Source organism: Lissotriton vulgaris, chromosome 4_1, assembly GCF_964263255.1.
Source record: "Lissotriton vulgaris chromosome 4_1, aLisVul1.2, whole genome shotgun sequence".
NCBI lineage: Eukaryota > Metazoa > Chordata > Amphibia > Caudata > Salamandridae > Lissotriton > Lissotriton vulgaris.
Window position 1 is genome coordinate 540,815,725 of NC_141691.1, and position 19,879 is coordinate 540,835,603.

Below are 19,879 nucleotides of genomic sequence, written 5' to 3' on the forward strand. Positions count from 1 at the left end.
AAAATTACTAAACTGTTTACTAGTGATGACTAACAAACAACCAGTACAACTGGAGGCTTTTCAGTTGTGACTGAAGAGAGATCGATGGCGATTAAATATCGATTTGCCTTGGATATACTTTTAGCGAAGGAGGGCGGAGTTTGATGATTATTGAAAATTCAACATTGTTGCACGTACATCTCGGACAGGAGTAAAGACTTACAGGGATACATTAGCAACCTTACTGATTTAAACAAGGACTTGAAAGACTTAAAACCAGATGGTGTATGAGAAACAATTGTTAAGGGCTTATCAAGTGCTACCAGCTGATTGGGAAACTTAGGAAATGGATGAGTGATATCCATCTTGAGACCTGTAGTGGTAATCACTTAGTGCATAATGCTGCTGATATCATCAAATACATTTTACAGATACCACCAGAGTAAAAATCATGGAGTGAAAAAACACAAGAGCTGGTCTTGAAATGGAGGATGAAGAATGTAAATTTTATGCGGAGATAAAAGCCTTAGACGAGAGCAGAAGAAGGAGGTTAAAGACAACTCGCCCATAATCTGTGATGAGATCTGATGTGGTGGATAAGGTGATGGCTTGATTCGCCATCAGAACGGGGCCTGATGCAGCACGATTTTAGAAATAATACACGAGACGTTTATACACAGAAGACAAAATATTAAAACTACGCTTTACACACGTTCAACACTTACACAAAGTAGTGACAAGTGGAGTAGATGCACCGTAAAAGCGTGCTTTAATACATTAGAAGAGCACACAAAGTAATATTATTAAATATAAACAAAGTTGCATTAATAATTTTCTTATGCATGTGTTGCTTATTAACGTATATTGATGTAGTTTTGATGTTAAGTGAAGTGGCCTAGTGTTTCTGATGCCTATTGTCAATGTGCACCAGTTAGAAAACTCAGTGCAAAAACGTGTAAGGATTGTAGTAGAAGCTTGATATTTAACTATATGATATTAGAGACATTATAGTTTATGAAGTAAAAACAAATTTTGTAGAATGAAATTTCAATAATTTCCATTTATATGAATAACGTAAAAATGAGGTAGTAGGGTAATTCTAACGCTAGCCTAGTATGTGTAATAATAATTTGTGAAAGTTTATACATTCTTTATTTGAATTGATTCAGTTTCATTATATTGAAGAAAACTCAGAGCTCAATTCATTTAAAAATGTGATGCTACCTTAAAGGCCAGTTTCTAAATGCTTTTTCTCTATTGATGTCCTTTCCCCTGATTTAATATAATAGGTTGCTTTACTGCAAGAGAAATATTGCATATTTGTCGTATATAAATATATATATATATATATGTACACACACACACACACACACACACATTACACCCCAACATTCCTGAATGTTTCTTCAAAACGCACCATGAAATGTTCCTGTCGGAATAGAATTTCAGCTATTGTATTCAACAGACTACTAGGTATCTTTTTATTTAATGTGAGGCTCATTAGGTCTCATTTTTTTTCATGACTAGCAAGGGAAACCTTCTCGATGTTTCCAGTGCCTTAGGTGGCGCTATATGATAATCAATCAATCTTGATTTATAATGTGCGGCTAATCACCTGATGGGGTATCAAGGCGCTGGCAGGCCCTGGAGGCTTATTCGAAAAGTTAGGTCTTGAAGGCCATTCAGAATTCTGGAAGTGAGGTGATGGTCCGGCAGTGCGTGGAGAGGCTGTCTCAGTTCTTTGCAGATATGTGGGAGAAGGAGCGTCATCCACTTCTGTATTGGTAGATGTGGGGAGTATGGGCAAATTAAAGGGAAGCAGAGTGCAGTCTTCTCGATGGTTGGAAGTTCAGGCGGTGGTTAATGTAGGCAGGTCTTTGGTGGTGTAGAGCCTTGTGTATATGGGTCAGCAGCTTGAATTGGCATCTCTTCTTAAGGGGAACCAGTAGAGTTTTCTGAGGTAGAGTGTGATGTGGGTTCAACGGGGAAGGCCAAGGAGGAATGTGGCTACGGCATTCTAATGGTCTGAATTCTCTATAGAAGGTGTGCTATGCATAAGGTATTGTCATAGTCCCATCAGCTGGTGATGTGGGCTTGTGTCATGGTGCAGCTCATGTGTAGGGGTAGCCACTTAAAGATCTTGCGTAGCATGCACAGAGTGATTCAAGCAAGCCGGGCCGAAGACGGCTGAAATGCCAGAAACCGGTCCCCGGTAGCTTGTTTCCTTCCCAGTATAAGAATTGGCTTGGTAGTTTGGTCTGCACTGTTCCCATGATGCACTGTGCCAGGGTCAGACTACTTTGCATATAGCCAAGTTCTGAGCTGGGATGGTGCAGTGAGCTAAAAAACGGTGATGGATCAAGCCCTGATCCTTGGACTGGGTAAGAGTGGTCTCCTTAATTCAGACACTCTGTTCATCACCACCCCCTTTTCTGAATCAGAGTGAGGAAACAGGCAGAGGAGATGGCGTTGATCTGCTATTTGTCAATAAGGATTCTGAGGTTTCTGCCATGGTGGGAGGGAGTGGGTGCAGGTACTAGGTTTGATGGCCACCAGTTGTCATTCCATGTGTTGCTGATGCTGCCAAAGATCAGTACTTCCCTCTTGTCTGTGTTCAGCTGCAGGTAGTAGTTCCTTATCCAGTCTGCGACATTTGTCATGCATCTGTGGAAGCTGGTTCTGGTGGTGGTAGGGTCATGGGAGAGAGGATGATATAGGTGTCACCTGCATAGGAAATTATGTTGAGACAGGACATCTGACAATGTTGGCCATCGGTGTCATATATGCGTTGAAAAGTGTGGGGATGAGCCCTGGGGGACAAAGCTGGTTTTCCCCTTGGGTTAAGAAGTGGATCCTCTGGGTTCTTCCGGTGAGGAAGCAGGTGATCCATCTGAAACGTCCCCTTGGATGTGGAATCTTTTGATCAGAGTGTGGTGTGATACTGTGTCGAAGGCTGCAGAGATATGGAAGAGGATCAAAGTTGCTGTTTCTCTTTGGTCGAGGAGGGTTCGGATGTTGTCAGTGGCTGCAAACAGGGCGGTTTCGGTGCTGTGATTGCTGCGGAAGCTAGATTGGGAGGCGCCGAGTAGCTGCTTCTGCTCAAGGTGTATCATGCGTTGATTTCTGATTACCTTTTCCAGTACAGTCACTGGGAATGGGAGCAGGGAAATTAGCCAGTAGTTAGAGATTGTTGTGGTCGGCAGAGGGTTTTTGTGAGTGGTGGTCTGACTTTAGCATGTTACCAGGCATCGGGAAATGTTGCGGTGGCGAAAGAGTAGGGTGGTGACTTCCTAGCCGATCCTTTGAATTCTGTGGGTAAAGATGTTGTGCTGGTATTGGTCTGTGAGAGCTACGAGTGGATGGATTTCTTGGTGTAGGTGGTGTTCTGGGTGGAGAAGATGTTCCAGTTGGTTAAGTGTGTGGTTACGGTGGTGGTATATGGGTAGAGAAGTCAGTAGGTGTGGGTTGGGGTTTGAAGTTTCGATATATGGTTACAAACTTGTCATGGAAGAAACAAGCAAGGTTGTCGCACAGCTCCTGTGAGAGTGGGATGTTTTCGCTAGCAGCCGGGTTGGAAAATTCCATAACAATGTAAAAAAGTTCCTTGATAATGTTGGTGCTGGTCATATAGACATATAATGATGTTTCGATGGCGGTGTGATGTCACCTCAGTGAAATGAACTTTTTAACTCTTATAAAAGAAGAAACCCCAAGGGAGGGGCCATGCATTTCCTTTTCACATGCAACCTGGATGCTATGCTGATTGATTTTTTTACTTTTTCCTCTAACTTTTGACTGGCTGGTCTACGCAACAGTCGGCAGCCGATGGGCTAAGCCTTCTTTGCTGAAACAATTCCCATTTTCCCTATTTCTTGTTTATGCTAATAGACTCGCCTTTATATACTCCACACTGAACTTTTCTCGATCTTCTTAGGATCCTAGCTGATAGACAACTTCACTATCTTCTGCCTAAATGGTGAAAGGACTAATTCTGTGGCAGATACTGATTAGAATGGCAGGTTAAATGATCGGCACTTTTATGAAAGTGGATAAAATTTTTGACTGAACTTTTTAAGAAATTGCTTGAGATTATATGTATACCCAAATTTGATATCTGTGTCTTATTGAGGTTTTTTATATTCTTGCAATTTGACTGTGAAGACTAATGAGTTAAATGTGTTATAGGGAGAATCCGAGAGCTGTCAGAACAACAGGTGTTACTTTTCCTGTTTTGTGTAGTAATCGCAGAGCAACTGGTTTGCATAATCCTTACTCGCATTTAACTTCCTTAGGACGTTGGGTGTTTCTGTTGCTATTCTTTATTTCTACAGTACGGTCTTAAGAGTAGTGTATCTAAATCTGATCTCAAATTTGTGAGTTGGCTATCAATTAATGGTTATCTTAACGTGGAGTTTGGTCACCCTAATTTCCACCCCATCAGCGGAAAAAGAATATCAGAGGATCATTGCCTCTGCTGTAATAAAATTGATTACATGTATTTATTAGTAAAGGTCCAGTATAGTCTGAGGAGCAAAAGCGAGTAAGCGAATAAAAAATTCTTACCAGGATTAAGCTGCATCAGGTAATCTGGGGTTCGACCTCAACATTTTGCGCCTGAGCAGCTTCCATGATCTTAATGACTCACAGGTTAGTCTTTAACGCCCCCACCACTAGGGCTTGCTGTGACTGCTATCTGGTAGCACTATTCCCCTCCCAATTTTCAGTAGCCTGGGTTGTTTGTAAAGCGTTTTAGCATTAGTTTGTGCTACTAAGGCAGGTTGCACTTTCAGAGATGCGATTGACAGAGTTGTAGACTAGCCAGTTAGGAGATTAGTGGCAAGTTCCCTCAAGCTGCTGCTAGTGGCAAATTCCCTCAAGCTGCTGCTAGTGGCAAAGAGGCTGCTCTCTTCTCGTGGCATCTAAGAATTTACAGTTGCTTTGGTGTCACCCAAGGCAGCGTCAGAGTGGGACCTTTACTTCGGTCGATGGGTCAGGTTGCACAGCAGTCTCACTGGTCCTCTGTCTTGGGAGATGTCAGTCAGTACAACTCACATCGATCAGAAACGCTTCCCTCTAGGAAGGCTGAGATACACATTAGAACACTAGGGCCCAACTGGGGAAGGACCAACTAATCCTTCATTTTCTTTGCTAGTGTTAGGGCTTAGTGCACCTTGCTGCAAAGAGGAGGCAACACATTACAGCTATCGTTAACGCAGCAGGTACTGCTGCATTGGGACTCGGGAGTTAAACGGGCTCACAACACCACAATAACGGGACAATGTTTTTTGGGGACGATATTGTTTTTTGCTTGATAAAGTTTCTCTTGTATAAGTCTCACATTTAGGGTGATGTATAAGCCATAGAAAAGTACTCAGGAGACGATTTTATAAGTCCATCCCTTGCACTCAGCCCTGCCCACCTGCCCCCCCCCCTAATCTTAATGGTAAAGGGTTGGGTAAAGGTTTGAGTGAGGGAGTGGTTCATTTCAAAACATTTTGCCTTCGGGACTCCGAGCAAAAACGTTTGAAACCCTCTGCTCTGGACACATACGGATGACGCACGCTTATTCAAGCTCACTTTGGGTTTAACACAGGTGAATGCTCTTCACCAAATAAGACTCTGTAGTGCAGTCTTGGGGGTTTTATTTGTTCGCTGATGTGTACTGTAAGTATATGTTTAAATCTATAAAAAAATAAAAACGACAACCAGCCAAGACAAAGTATTCCTCCAGAATAGGGAGCGGTAGCTAGCATGTGCCATGTGTGAACTCGTGCCTGCAAGAACGGCAATGAAGACTAAGTGTGACAGGCGCTGAATATAGTTAAAAGTCTCTCACCACTCTGGTTTCGCGTAGCACAGGCCGTTTTAAATGAAGACTGAGTGTGACGGGTGCTGAATGTCTTGAAAAGTCGGTCTCTACTCTATTGGTTTAGCGTAGCACGGAAAATTTTAGATTATGGCAGCCTGTATGCATGCATTCTTGTCGGCTACCCAGCCGCCATCAGCTCTCACCAGTATTGAAAACGCAGCACGGGCCCGGTGTAGAGAGGCACGGCAGGCTGCCTCCGTAGCTCGCGCGGTTCCTCTCTTTCTGGTGTAACCACATCTTCTTTGCCCATATACATGTCGCGTAGGGTCAAGGCGCTGAACAGAAGCACCGCAGCGACCAGCCCTGAGTGACCGAACTCAGCCATACTGCCTGACCACCGGCATCATCATCTGACAGGGAACGTCACTTCCGCTCTGACAGTAAAAAGACACGTAAGTAAAATTCGTGCAGTACCCCTGGGGTACTGTGAATAGTAAACTGCCTTAGGTATAGTTGGTGAGATTTTCCTCTTACCGTTTAGGTTATGCCTGAGCTGTCGAAAGCTACTCTTTCCACACACGCCTGGAGTTGCTTCAGAGGGAAAATAATACCACCCCCTTTGAAATTCGCTGAATGCTTTTAAATTTGTTATCGAATTTCCTCGGATCAGATCTGCTTTCGTCTTTTTCCTGTTAGCATTGATTCATAAATTAGCTAAGGTTAGGCAGTTGCTGGGCAAGCAGAAACAAAGTTCACGTAAACAACGTAAAATAAAAAGAATAAAAGGAAAATAAATAGACATGTAGAGAAATATTTTGCATTTGAACCCGCTTTTGTGGTCCCCATGTCTATTAGAGGAGACAATAGTGGAAGTAGGGGAACTGTTTCAGAATCGGAGGGTGGGAAAGGGTATAAGCCGAGGGTTGGGTCAGTGAGCGGAGTCACAGGTGTGGCCAGAAAGAGCAAAACATCCCACTTTTTAGTATTTGTTTAGCATTTCACTGACCAGGTACAGCTTATTACAGGGCATATTATCAAGCCAATTACCGCCGCTTTTGCGGCCCTTTTTGGCCGAAAAGCGGCGATAATGGCATTGCAGTTTTAGCACACGCTAGCACGTGTTTCCTTGTCCTAGCACTGCTTTTGCTAACGCCTTGCATCGCATCTCTAATGAGATGCAAAGTAGGCGTTCCTGTGGAATACAACATGGAAAAAGTCACTAACCGCACATCGCGGTATATACAAGCCTGTGCCCTGACACTATGGCGATATTAAAACCTGCGCTTACCGCGGTTATCGCCGTAAGCTGACGTCTGCTTAAATTGAGACTTAGCTATATTTGTAATGGGGGTGGATTGGCAGGCTAAAACCACCAAGGGCTATCATCAATCTTTCCCCTATCGCTGCGAGAATATCGCTCGATTTCCAGCGATATTCCAGCATATCGCGCTTTTGCTGGATTTTTTATCGCCCTAGAGAAACGCGTTGTTGATAACACATTATCTGGCCAATAGCATCCAGCGATAGCCGGCGAAAACTGAAGTAGCGCTAAACGCTTAACGATATTTATCACCGTTGCTTGTTTTTTTAAGGTTTAATATGTGTTGTTCATATCAAAAAACATTCACAAAGTGGGATACGTTTCCAATCACAGAATTATTCAGAAATCAATGAGTGTGTTTGCCTGAAAAGGTAAGGACATGACTACAAGGAAGGGACCCTGTCAATGTCCATTGCTTATATCCTTATAAAAACTTAAGCAGTATGGTTTAAAAAGACCACACCCCTGAACACAGAGCCACAGTATACATTTTATGAACTAAAATAAAGGAAACCGCTGATAAGGATCACATTAGATGTTTTCACTGTTAATAAAAAAAGCGCTCAGGTTTCTTGTGTGCCCCGACTTACTTGATGGTTGTTTTTATAGAGCTGCAACTTCATCTACTGGTAAGCCAGGCTTCTGTTGCAGGCCCCAGTGCTGAGAAAAGAGCAGAGCTGTATAAAAGGGGCTAGGTAGTGGTTAAAGGGCCGGGTCTATAGAATTGAGAGCCATGGGTATGATCCAGAGGAGTGTTGCAGGTGCCGACTTTTTAATAGTGGACTTTCTTTCGTTGCTTGAGCCTCGATCGGAGTCGGTCAACTGCGGGGAAAGGAGGGAAGCGGTGAGCGGGGCTGTGGTCGAAGGCAGCTTCAAGGCTCTGCAGGGACAGGCAGGACTCACTTCGAATGGAACAGGCAGGCCTCAGCCCAAATTGATTTCCGGAGCACTTCAGGCAGCGTGAGAGCTGATTGATTAGCCCCATCCAAGACCCTAGCCGCGGCGTGAAGGAATCTTTCAGATTACAGAAGTTGAGTTTGACTAGAGGAGTCGGAGCAAGCAGAGCAAGTGGCAGAGGAAACCATTGTGATTCCCCTAAACCTCCTGTAAGCAAGAGAGTGCTGGGTAAAAGGTCAGTGCAGTTGGAGGTGAGAGATTTCAGACAAGCAGTGTTAGTACCAGAAAAGGTTATGCCCTCAGAACTTAAAAACAGCTGATTTTCAGTCTTCTTTTTAAAACGGGGCACATGTTAAAATTATATACATTTTCAGTTTTCCCCAAGGTGTCACATGGAAACTTCTTTGCTAACAAACGTGCAGATTGCTGCTGGGGCTTGTTTATGGTAGGAATATAAACAACCATGATTAGCACAGAGTCAAATGCCATATTTTGTGTATGCATTAGGAAAAATGTTGCAAAGTAATTTGTGTGCACTTGCATACAATTACAGTAATGCAATTAAAATGGCACCATTTATGGATGTGAGGCAGATATGAGTAAATCAATGGTATCATCGTCTGATTCCTGGAGTCTGCATAAGTGGCTTGTGGGTCTCCATTCATAATCATCCTCACGCATTCCGCACTCATTAACAGTATTGTGTCCCAATCAGCAAGCCCTGACACAACACATTGCCATGCTTGTTATGGCACTGTTGTAATTAAATGCCACTTCAGGGACTAGATAAGCTGGGCAATTATTCCATGAAAATCCAAATGCTCTCTGATAAGATGTTTTTCATTGTGATGTACATATGTTTTAAAGTCTACTTTTGAATTATCTGATCAGCCATAACAAATAAAAACAAAGAAATGTATGGCATCACTCAGAAATTGCATATGAGATCCTTTCCTTATACTTTTTAGCAGTGCACACCGGAGAGAATACACTTTATAGAGATTCAGTAAACAATACTAAATAAATGCATTTCACCTAATTAAGGAGAGCAGAGGCTGCCAGAACAAGGACCACGGTTTATAATTTTGAAGTTAGGACATCTGTAATTGAATTCCTCCACACTCTTCACTAAGTTGTCTGACCGCTCATTCTTTCAGTGTTTGCTTTATAATAACACATTCCAAAGTATAAATCATTAAGGGCCCATTTTAGCTCTCCGTACATCCAGTGATCTCTCTTTAAACATGTTAGCCTGTCTTCTTATCTATCAGAAATACACTGCAAAGGGTCTGAGGGAATTTTATAGACTCAAAGCGGATTAAATCCCCCTATTATATTAATCACAAAACAAAACATATGATCCGGGGTCTGCAAAACTAGCTGCCAATCTAGATAAATTGCTAGAACAAAGTGCACCAAAAAATGCTCTCAGGCTGAGAGTGACCAAAGCAGATCACGCAAAAGTACACAAGTTAGTGAACAGAAAAGAAAAAGACCAAACTCTCCTCTATCCTCACTTTTTATAGAGGAATACTGAGTGAGTTGTAGCCTCTATTGGATCGTTTCAGAGGGAACAGAGAAAAAGTAGAATAAGTTTAGAGCTTGTGTTTAGCTTTTAGGGATATTTCCAATTAGAAAAGTGTAATGCAAAAAGAAGAAAAGTGCATAATTAAAATAGGATTCCCAAGAGAGAGAAACAAGTTTTGTCCTTTTAATACTCTCAATTGTGTTCCTAAGTAAAATCCTGTGCAGAAAGAAAGCAGTTCAAAAAATTCACTGCTCATAAATGGTCGACCTGTTTCAGCCAATGGGACAACTGTCCCCGACTTTCTTCAGGACCTCACCATAAATTTCTTCGCTACTGTATTGTTTTATAACGGGAAAAAATATATATTACATTTATACATTCAGTTTGGGTTTAGTATACCCTTGTTGTTTTATGCTGATCCTCTGTATCTACAAGATGTGTAGGACTTCTGTAAAAAATAAGGTTACAACTTCAATCTAAGTGCATCTAGACTTCTTCATCAAAAAGGCAGCTTTATACATAGAGAAAACATGACAATGGTAGGAAAACTCAACGAAGTTCACCCGTAGAGTACGAGGACTAGACCTCACCTCACCCGGCACCAGCTCCAGTCAATGAGGCCCGCTCTAAATAACAACCATCAAGCACCTAAAAAGTAAAAAGGATACAAAATTTCATTTAGAAAAACACTTTATCATGTCCATGTATCATCTCACACATGAATCACATTCTCATTAATTGCAAGCTTTTGGAAAAAGTGTGTATCATTTGAAGTATACACTATAGTAAATTACATCATTATCATCTAATGGCATGTTGCAGGAATGGCATATAAATGGAAAACAGTCAATATTTTTATCTCTCATGGTTGTCAAATTCAATTGTGCTCACATTAGAAGACACTGGCGGTCATTGCTGAATCACAAGCATGACTATTCTCTTCTGATGTGCATAGTTATATGTCTATACAGAATGTATTGTCTGTTTAACTCTCTTACATTCTAGTCCTAAACTCTATCGGGTGGCTCAAAATATTCTATGGCAGACAGTAGTTCACTTTACACAAATGTGCGCTAGTCCCCAACCAGATTTATTGTCTATGTGTCTGTTCTAGAACTGTTGAGGAGTTCATAAAGTATTGTTGCATATCGTATGCAAAACCGAACGTTCTCTCGATTTAAGGAGGTATATATTATTGCAAATGTCAAGAGAAATCCCCTTGGGAACTGTAAGCTATTTATTCAAACATACCACACTTTCAGAGCTAAAATCATACTCTTTTTAATTTTTTTTTATTTTTATTAAAGAACCAGTAACAGCATAAGACAATCGGAAATGATTTTAAACAGTATATATATGGGGAAAAATAAATACAAGTAGAAGAAAATAACAAAACAGTACATAATGCTTCGAGAATGAATAGATTATACATACATTTAAGAACATTGAAGAACTGTGGAGCGAGAAGGAAAAACTAAAAGCAATTAAGTGGTATGATTAGAATCCAAATAGAGTCTTGTTAACCTCAGCCAATTCCACTTGGAATTATCCCAGCTTTCCAATTAGAGACAGCCTGCCATATTGCCTCCCCTCGAAGCCTTGCTTTAAAGCCTCTGGTAGCAAATGTAGCCGGTTCATAGCTATAAACCGCTAAAAAGCGGGCTAGCCACATTTGAAAGCTAGGTGGGGAAGCTTCTTTCAAACGGGCGGACAAAATTAATCTCAATACCGCTGTACCAATGAATAATAATCTTTCTTCAGATTTTAAAAGTTTTAAAGAATTGCCATAACCTAAGACAAATAAGGTATCAGACTCGGGAAGTTTATGACAAAATATTTTCTCCCAAAATGAAGCTATCATACTTTTTATAGTAACACCTAACAAAAGGTTCAGGTACACAGTTTCAAAGGCAAACTACCAATTTAATACTGAAAGATTAATTCAGGTAAAAAAAAAAGAGGGAAAAAGAAAGAAAGAAAGAAGTCTATATTTCAAACCCAATTCAAAAAAAATACTCATAATTTATTAAACATATAATTTTCAGATAAAACACATTTCAGATCCAATAAACGCTCATAAAATAGTGTTGGCAAAAATAAAGACAACAAATTCATGTTGCCAAACACGTGGCTAACATACAGACATTACATATACAGAAAGAACAACAAAAACAAATATAATGTGTCTTTCACAATTTGTGGCCACAGAATGCGTCGACGGCGTTCAAAGCTTGCTGTGTGTAACAGCACTAGGAAATTATCCTGTCGGACCCGCGAACTTCTGCCGATTGATTGGGCAAACGCTGGGCCACAGCTAAAGGCTTCATTTGGATTTCCTGTTGTAATGAAGACATAGTCTCACGCGAGCTGACTTATCTGTCCTTGAAATGTGTTATGAGGACCTGCGAGAAATTTTAACATACTGCATCTACCGTTCAAAATGTGAATGGCTTGCTTTTAATATTGTTACTTGAAACGCTCAAATCACTGTCTGTCCTGATGATGACCGCATAGTCATCCAGCGGTCCAAACACCATCGACGCATTCTGTGGCGACAAATTGTGAAAGACACATTATATTTGTTTTTGTTGTTCTTTCTGTATATGTAATGTCTGTATGTTAGCCACGTGTTTGGCAACATGAATTTGTTGTCTTTATTTTTGCCAACACTATTCTATGAGCGTTTATTGGATCTGAAATGTGTTTTATCTGAAAATTATATGTTTAATAAATTATGAGTATTTTTTTCAATTGGGTTTGAAATATAGGCTTCTTTCTTTCTTTCTTTCTTTTTTTACATTTTTTTTTTACCTGAATGAATCTTTCAGTATTAATTGGTAGTTTGCCTTTGAAACTGTGTACCTGAACCTTTTGTTAGGTGTTACTATAATCTGTCCCTGGTTCAGGGGTATTGGACAGCCTCTGTCGTTGTTAATCATACTTTTTATGACAATAAGTTCGGAACAGTTGCTAAACATATGGATTAGAGTAGCGGGTCCTTGTGAACATCGCGGGCACCGATCGCTCTCTCTTTTGCCCCACGCAAAGAGTTTGGCCGGGGTAAATTAGAGATCGAATACTATTTTGAACAGTTGAGCTTTTAGGTTACTAGCCATAAACAATTTATGGCTCATCTCCAGGACTCTGTCTATATGAATATCTGGATTATTAAGTTTCACCGCCCATTTAGTTTCCGTCTGTTCTATATCATCCTGTATTTGAGTCAGAAGGGTGTCATAAAATGTTCCTATCCTAGTATTTGATCTAGCGAATGCCTCGATTATATCAATTTTTGAAAGACACAATGAAGACCCTCTAGCCCTAAGTTTAGCATGTAGCTGTGCAAACTTAAGAAAATCCCCATTAGAAAGACCAAATTTTGATTTTAAATCAAGAAAATAAGTGTCTGATCCTTTTAGCAAGACCTCGTTAACCGTTTGAATACCCATCATTTGCCATTTCTTTGCAGTTGATTCAAAGTCAAGACCGAGTGTAATAGTAGAATGCAACAAAGGTGTGTAGCGATTGATTTTCCCAATATGCAAGTGTTTGGCTACTTTATCCCAGATTATCCAAACACTTTTTAGGATTTCTAACTTGTTCTTCTTATAATAACTTGCTTCGGTCCTTCTTAGTAATAGACCTTTAGCATCTTGGCCGATTAGAAGCTCATAAATTGAGGGAATTAAGGTTGTATCAGTCTCGTTTTCTTCGATCGAGTCTAACACCATAGGAGTTAGCTGTTTAAGAAAAGCTGCCCAGTGGTAAAAAGTTATATTAGATAGTGTAAGCCTAACCCTATCTAGTGGAAGAGACAGAAAAGAATGTGATCGCCTAATCTTTCCGTGCTGCCAAACAAATTTAGACATGAGGGCGTTGATCAGTGTGAGAATTTTAGGATCAACAAATAGAGGAATAGCTCGAAATAGATATAGACATCTAGGCAGTACATTAATTTTCAAATAGTTGACCCTACCTATAATGGAGAGGTAAAGACCATTTACTCTATCCAGATCTGTCTTTATCTTGTCCAGGAGCGGATCAAAGTTATGTTTCGCTACAATCTTAGTGTTAGAGCAGATGATCACTCCAAGATAAGTAGCTGTTTTGGCTCTTCTTTGATCTGGGCAATTAGTATTATCAGTACATAAGATAACAGTCTTTCCTCTATTAAGAGAATATCCCGAGCAATTACCATATTCTAAGGCCACTCGCTCAATTTCCTGGATCGCCTCGATCGGGTCAGGTGTTAAAACCGCAATGTCATCGGCGTAAGCTAATACTTTTGTTTCAAATTGATTACAGAGCACTGGTTTAATAACATTGCTTTCCAAAAATTTAAGAATTAGGGGATTGATATAGATAGCGAAAAGAAGGGGCGAGCAGGGACACCCCTGCCTTGTGCCTCTTGCAATATTAATATGACCAGACTCTGAACCTAACATTAGAAGTTTTGCTTTGGGACGTAGATACATTGATTTAATAGATTTCAGAAATTTAGGGCCGAAATTAATGCGTGCCATGGCAACCCACAAAAAGTTCCATGAAACACGATCAAAGGCTTTCTCAGCGCCAAGCAGGATCATTGACATCTGGTCCCCCGTGACAGACATGGCCTCAAATAGGGCAATAGCCCGACGGGTATGATCTGTAGTCCCCTTACCCGGGGCAAAGCCATGTTGCCATGGAGAGACCAGATGCCCTATGACCCCACTGAGTCTAGCAGCCATCACCTTTGCGTATAATTTGGAGTCCGAATTAATCAACGATATTGGGCGATAGGATGTTAATTTCTCGGGTGGTTTTCCCTTCTTTGGAAATACAATAATGCTAGCCTCATCCCAGGAATGTGGAGGAACACCGTTGTGCTGAACCCCCAGAAATAAGTCATATAGGAGGGGGTTAATTGTTGGCTAAGAATTTTATACATATCGATCGGCAATCTGTCCGGGCCCGCTGCTTTGCCGGATGTTAAAAGGGATAATGCAGATTCTACCTCAGCCAACGTGATCTCACCTTCTAACTGTTTCCTAGAAGCATCATCTAATATACTAACAGCTTCCGGATTATTGAGGAAGCTCGCCAAAAAATAATCGATATCTTTTTCGGAGGTAACAGCTTCTTCAGAATACAACTTTTGATAGTATTTTTGGAATTGAAGGATGATATCAGCTGCTCGCGAATAAGTCTGCCCACCGTCTACAATTGTAGAGATGTTATTTGTTACGTTTTTTTGACGGGTTCGAAGTGCAAGCTGCTTGCCCACCTTTTCACTGCTTTCATAAACCTTCCTCCTATGAGCTCTATAGGTTTGAGCAGCTTTCTGGCTAAGATTAGTATTAAGCTCAGCTTTTAGAACCGCTACCTGGAGCATCTGGCTGCTAGCATCTCTACCCTGTGCAATTAAGGAAGTGTGGTCTAACTCAGCTTTAGCCAGTGCTGACACCTTTGATTTGTGTTCAATTCTTGATTTAGTTCTGGCGGAATACTGAAAGCTAGTTATCTCCCCCCTTATAGCGGATTTGTATGAGTCCTACACTGTATTTCTGGTGGCACTAAACCGATTTATGTTAAAGAACTCTTCTGTCCAGATTTTAATATGAGTAATGAGCTCGCGATTGGACAGGAGTTTCCTATCAAACGACCAGGACCGCTGTTGAGTGTATTGTGAGTTAACTGTGATCCTAAGTATGAGTACATTATGGTCGGAGATTATTCTTGGGGATTTATTAATTGTCGCTTGTGGTGCTAGGTCTCCGGTGACAAATATGTAATCAATCCGAACTTGTTTTTGGTGAGGATGTGAAAAAAAAGTATATCCTGGGTCGTGAGCATTGTTTTGTAACCAGACGTCAATTAATCCATAGCTACCCAAAAGTCTTTTAACAGCCTGATACACTCTGGGTTTACGACCATGATATTTTTGTTTGGAGGTAGTATTGGACAGAAGTGGTATAAGTGAGATGTTAAAATCACCACACAAAACTAGTGGGCCCTGCCAAGTGGCCAGTTCAGCTTTAAGTACCTCAAAAATAGTTGGATCATCATGGTTTGACCCATATATAGTACATATAGTAATTCCACAAGCAAGTTTAACAATAGCCCATCTACCCTGAGGGCCTGAGAGATGACGTAGTCCTAACCCAAGACATGTTTTGGCTAAAACTGCCACACCCCTTATATTCGAAGATTGTGTAGAGGCTATCAATAAATTATACCCTTCAAGTTCAACCATGATTTCTTAACCCATAAAACATGGGTTTCCTGAAGACAAAGTATATCAACAGGATTTAGTTTCAATAACTCAGCCAGTCGTCTTCGTTTATCCCCAGATAACAGCCCTCCAACATTCCAAGTTTGAACACTTAGTCTACCCATTTCTTATAGGAAAAGATAGTAAGATCACTTTAAGCAAATACAAATTTGATTTGGGACGTTGCTCTAGCTCCAGTTCTACTCCATTTAGCTTCCCCTTGCTTAAGCCTCTAGCTGATAAACCTGGTTCTTTTTTGTGTGTTTTCACCCCCCCCAGCGACCCCCCCTCCTCCTTCCCTGCCTCCCTCCCCACCCTACCCTCACACACCCCATTGAAGCCGCCCCCAAACAGTAGGCAATCAGACTCAGCCAGAGTCTGGGTGATGCAGGTACAGCACAACATCTAAGCTACCGCCTTTTAAAGTACCTAAATAATAAATGAAAACCCAGAAGGTGCGAATAAAAGGAAACGCATAATACCACCAATACTAACAACAAACTATTAAGTGTTGAATGAGACCGTTAAATTGTATCAATGCCTCCCTTCATACCAGAATCATACCCTGATTAAATGTGTGCCTTAATCAAAGGTTGAAACAATCTAAACCAAATAATCAAACCGAGGATCATTATGTAAATAAAACATAGTTAAACAAACATCAATGATATAGGTCATTTCTAAGAAAGTTCATCAAGGTATGCTTTTGCTTTGATTTCAGAATGAAAGAATTTTGTGAGGCCACCATATACAATTTTAAGCTTCGCAGGGTTGTTCAAGTATGCTTGGGCACCTTTATCTTGGAATGGTTTAATCAGAGAGCGAAGCCGCCAGCGTCTCTCCACAGTAACGTGGCAAAAGTCTGGTCTTGTAAAATAAGAGAGCTCATTGTATAACACCTTATGATCTGGTCTCGCTCTGTCCGCCACCGTCTGCCTTAACAAGAAATTTCCAAAGTATACTAAGATAGCTCGGGGACAGACCCCGGGTTTAGAAGGCAGGTTAAAAGGCATCCGGTGGGCTCGTTGAATTTCGGCTTCCAAGTTCCAGTTTTTAAGATCAGGCATAGACTCTCTGAATAGTTTACTACAAAAGCTCGAGTATCCGCCCCCTCCATTTTCTCCGGGATTCCCAGAATACGCAAATTATTGCGACGCTGTCGATTTTCGAACACCTCCAGCTTCCATTTAATGTCTATGAGTTCGGCTTTCTGAAGTTTAATTCGCTCAGCGTTCAGAGTGGTCTCTTTCTCGTTCGTCATAACCCTGGCTTCCATCTCTGTAACTCTTTCTCCTATCAGGTTGCAGGACTTGGAGAGTTTCCTGACAACTCCTTGCATTTTACGAAGTGCAGCCCGGGATATCTTACTGTCCAGAGCTGTCTCCTCCCTATAAGGTGCAATAGCCTGCAAAATAGTTTCTACTGCTGATTGTGATATCTCTGAGGTTGCTGAGTTAGTAGGCCCCCCCCCGATTGTAGCACTGAATTAGAAACTGTATGGTTATCGGCTAAACCCCTCTGCATAAGTCTAGTTGTAGGTTTGGGTTTGGCTCTGACCGTGTTAACATGCAAATTCTCCTCATCAAAGCTACCCTCAGAAGAGCTGAGCAGTGGTTCTGATTCAGACTCTCCATCTTCCGAACCTTCTATAGCGTCACCTTCATCCGACCACTCATCCACAGCATTAATTCCATTCTCGTCAGAAAAGGAATAGAACTCACTTGGCTCTTCATCTTTCTCCTCTAGCAGGTGAGCCTTTAAAGAGCTTTCCCCCGACGTGATTTGGTCTAACACTTGATTCCCAACCAACAAGCCAGAATTGTCAATGGGCTGGAGGAGGGGGGGTGAGTTTGGAAGCCAAGCGGATATGACTGGTAATGGTAGAGTGAGGAGCCCAGTGGATAACACCTGTGTTGAATGATTTACCCCAAGCGGAGTTAGTTCGCCTTGTACCCCCAATACATTTTCCCCTGCCCCTGAAAATGACATGCAGTGTCCTTCCAGCTCTTGGACCCGACCAACATCACTCCCCGAGGCCCCATCAGGTGTAATAGGAAGGGGAGTATAAACAGATTGAGATTGAACAGTCTCAGCTGCTTCAATGTTACTTACAGTTACAGTGACCATTGGGGGGTGGGGCTGTCCTGGAGCAGTGGCAGCAGAAGTAGAAGTAGAGGTGACTCCAGCCAAAGAGTTCAATGTGGTGTTCGGAGGTTGTTCAGGCTCCGCTGTTGCAATGGAACTCCCGGAATAACCAATATTTGCATCCGGACTGTGAATTATTTCCTCATTAGCAGAATTATTCAGTGTACCTTGGTTAGTTTCTTTTACCGGATTTTTCAGCAGTCCGCTCTGCAATCCTTTTTTAAGAAACAAGTCCAGTACTGTACCCCCAGTTGAACTCAGTTTTCTTCTAGCAGCGTGGGCGTCCTGTCTTGAAGATTGCTCAGAGGAGGCTTGTTGTTTTCTAGCCTTAGATCTTCCTGAATTGGTTAGGGCGTAACCTCCTTCCTCATCGTCCAACAACTCCTCATGTTGTTGTCGCTCAGCCTCTTTTCGAAGAATTCTGTCAGCCTTCGCTACACGCGCTCTGGTTGCCGCAGCCGAGGCGGCGGTCTTCGATGGCATAGTTATAGCTGGGTCCAGTGGCTCTGTAATGCACACGGAACAGGAAGATTGAAACTGTAGCATAGCACCCCCGTCAAACGATCGGGGGAAACAGTGTAGCCGCGATAGGAAAACAGCAACCTCTGTGACTGAGGTTGCTGAGGCGGCCACGAATGTGGGCGGACTCCTTTCTGCAACGTTGGATCCGGATCTCTGGCTGGAGCAGAAGCCGAAACAGCGGGAAGCCGATAGGTTGAAGCGCTGCTGAGCGAGGTGAGCAGCTCTCCCGTACTGCGATGGGAGTAAGGGAGTTGGAGCTGATCGCTGAACTCGAAAAGCAACATGCGGGGGTTTTTCGATCACCGCGATTTTTGTATAACAAGGTATTCTTAGAGTTAGGTTCGACACTTCAGGAGCGTGGCGTAGCAGGACTTTAATTATCCTTCTTTCACATTCCCCTGGAGCGCGGAGCGGAGCTCAGGCGTGGTGCTGCTTCGCGGTCTACGGACAGACCGCCATCTTGCCCCCCTAAAATCATAGTCAATACACATTTAATCGCCACTCAATGAGCCAAGGGAACTAATCAGTGCAAAACACAATTAAAAAGTTGCATACAATTTATTATAAACATTGTAGCTAGCAACTTAGTATATTAAATACACATTATACAAAATACACAATAAAAATTAAAACAGTGTATAAAAGTGGGACAAAAGAAAAAACAGCAGCAAGAACAGATAGTTCCAAATCAGGAAAAAACACAGTAATTAGACATGTCAATATGAAGACATAGCTTTTACACTCAGTAAAGTCAGAAAGCAAGTGTTTGTATTCATAAATCATCCGTGATAGTTTCCATGCAACTAAGGCGTCGACGCGTTTCGGTGGGTCCAACCCGAATAACTCCCCACCTTCTTCAGGACAGACAATTCTTCCCACTGTGTATATACAATTGCTCGAAAGTTTACTTCATCAGTTGATACTCAAACTTGTACAATCCATCCACTGATACAGTAATCAGTTGAATACAATCAGATGTAGAATTCTTAGAGTAAAAAGAGAACCAGCATAGATGTTCCTTCTTAGTGAAAGACCAGCCCTCCACGTGATAGCTACTACCGCTCGGGGAAAGTATCTCGAATCTGTAGAAAACGAGCGGTCTTGCTGGGATGGTATTTTCCGTCCTAGAATCCAGAGAAACCCCTGTATCTTAGTGAATTAAAAGTCTTAGGCCTTGGGCAGGAGAGAAGCCCCAAGGTGTAGGTGGCCACCACTGCTGGAATTGTGGTGCTGGTTGACCCCCTCACCAGTTTGACCTATTGTACCTGCCTCGTCCTCTGTAATATTGCCTGTTCTCAGTGGTGGATTCTGCATCACTCGAGCTGTCTTCTGAACTAGATCCTGAGTATGACGAGCCATAACGTTTCCCTTTCCTATTAAATTCAGGAGGGGAATAGTTCTCACTGGTATATGGGAATACAGTGT

General features: G+C 41.8%; 1 pseudogene across 1 annotated transcript in view; it reads right to left on the bottom strand.

The window, feature by feature from the left end:
* Positions 1 to 6,208, bottom strand: part of LOC147722210 (selenoprotein T2-like) — a 74,851-nt pseudogene extending 68,643 nt beyond the window's left edge. The window contains exon 1 of the transcript XR_015309864.1: positions 5,992 to 6,208. The product of XR_015309864.1 is annotated as a selenoprotein T2-like (transcript). The remainder of the gene's footprint in view (positions 1 to 5,991) is intronic.
* Positions 6,209 to 19,879: the final 13,671 nt, after the last annotated feature.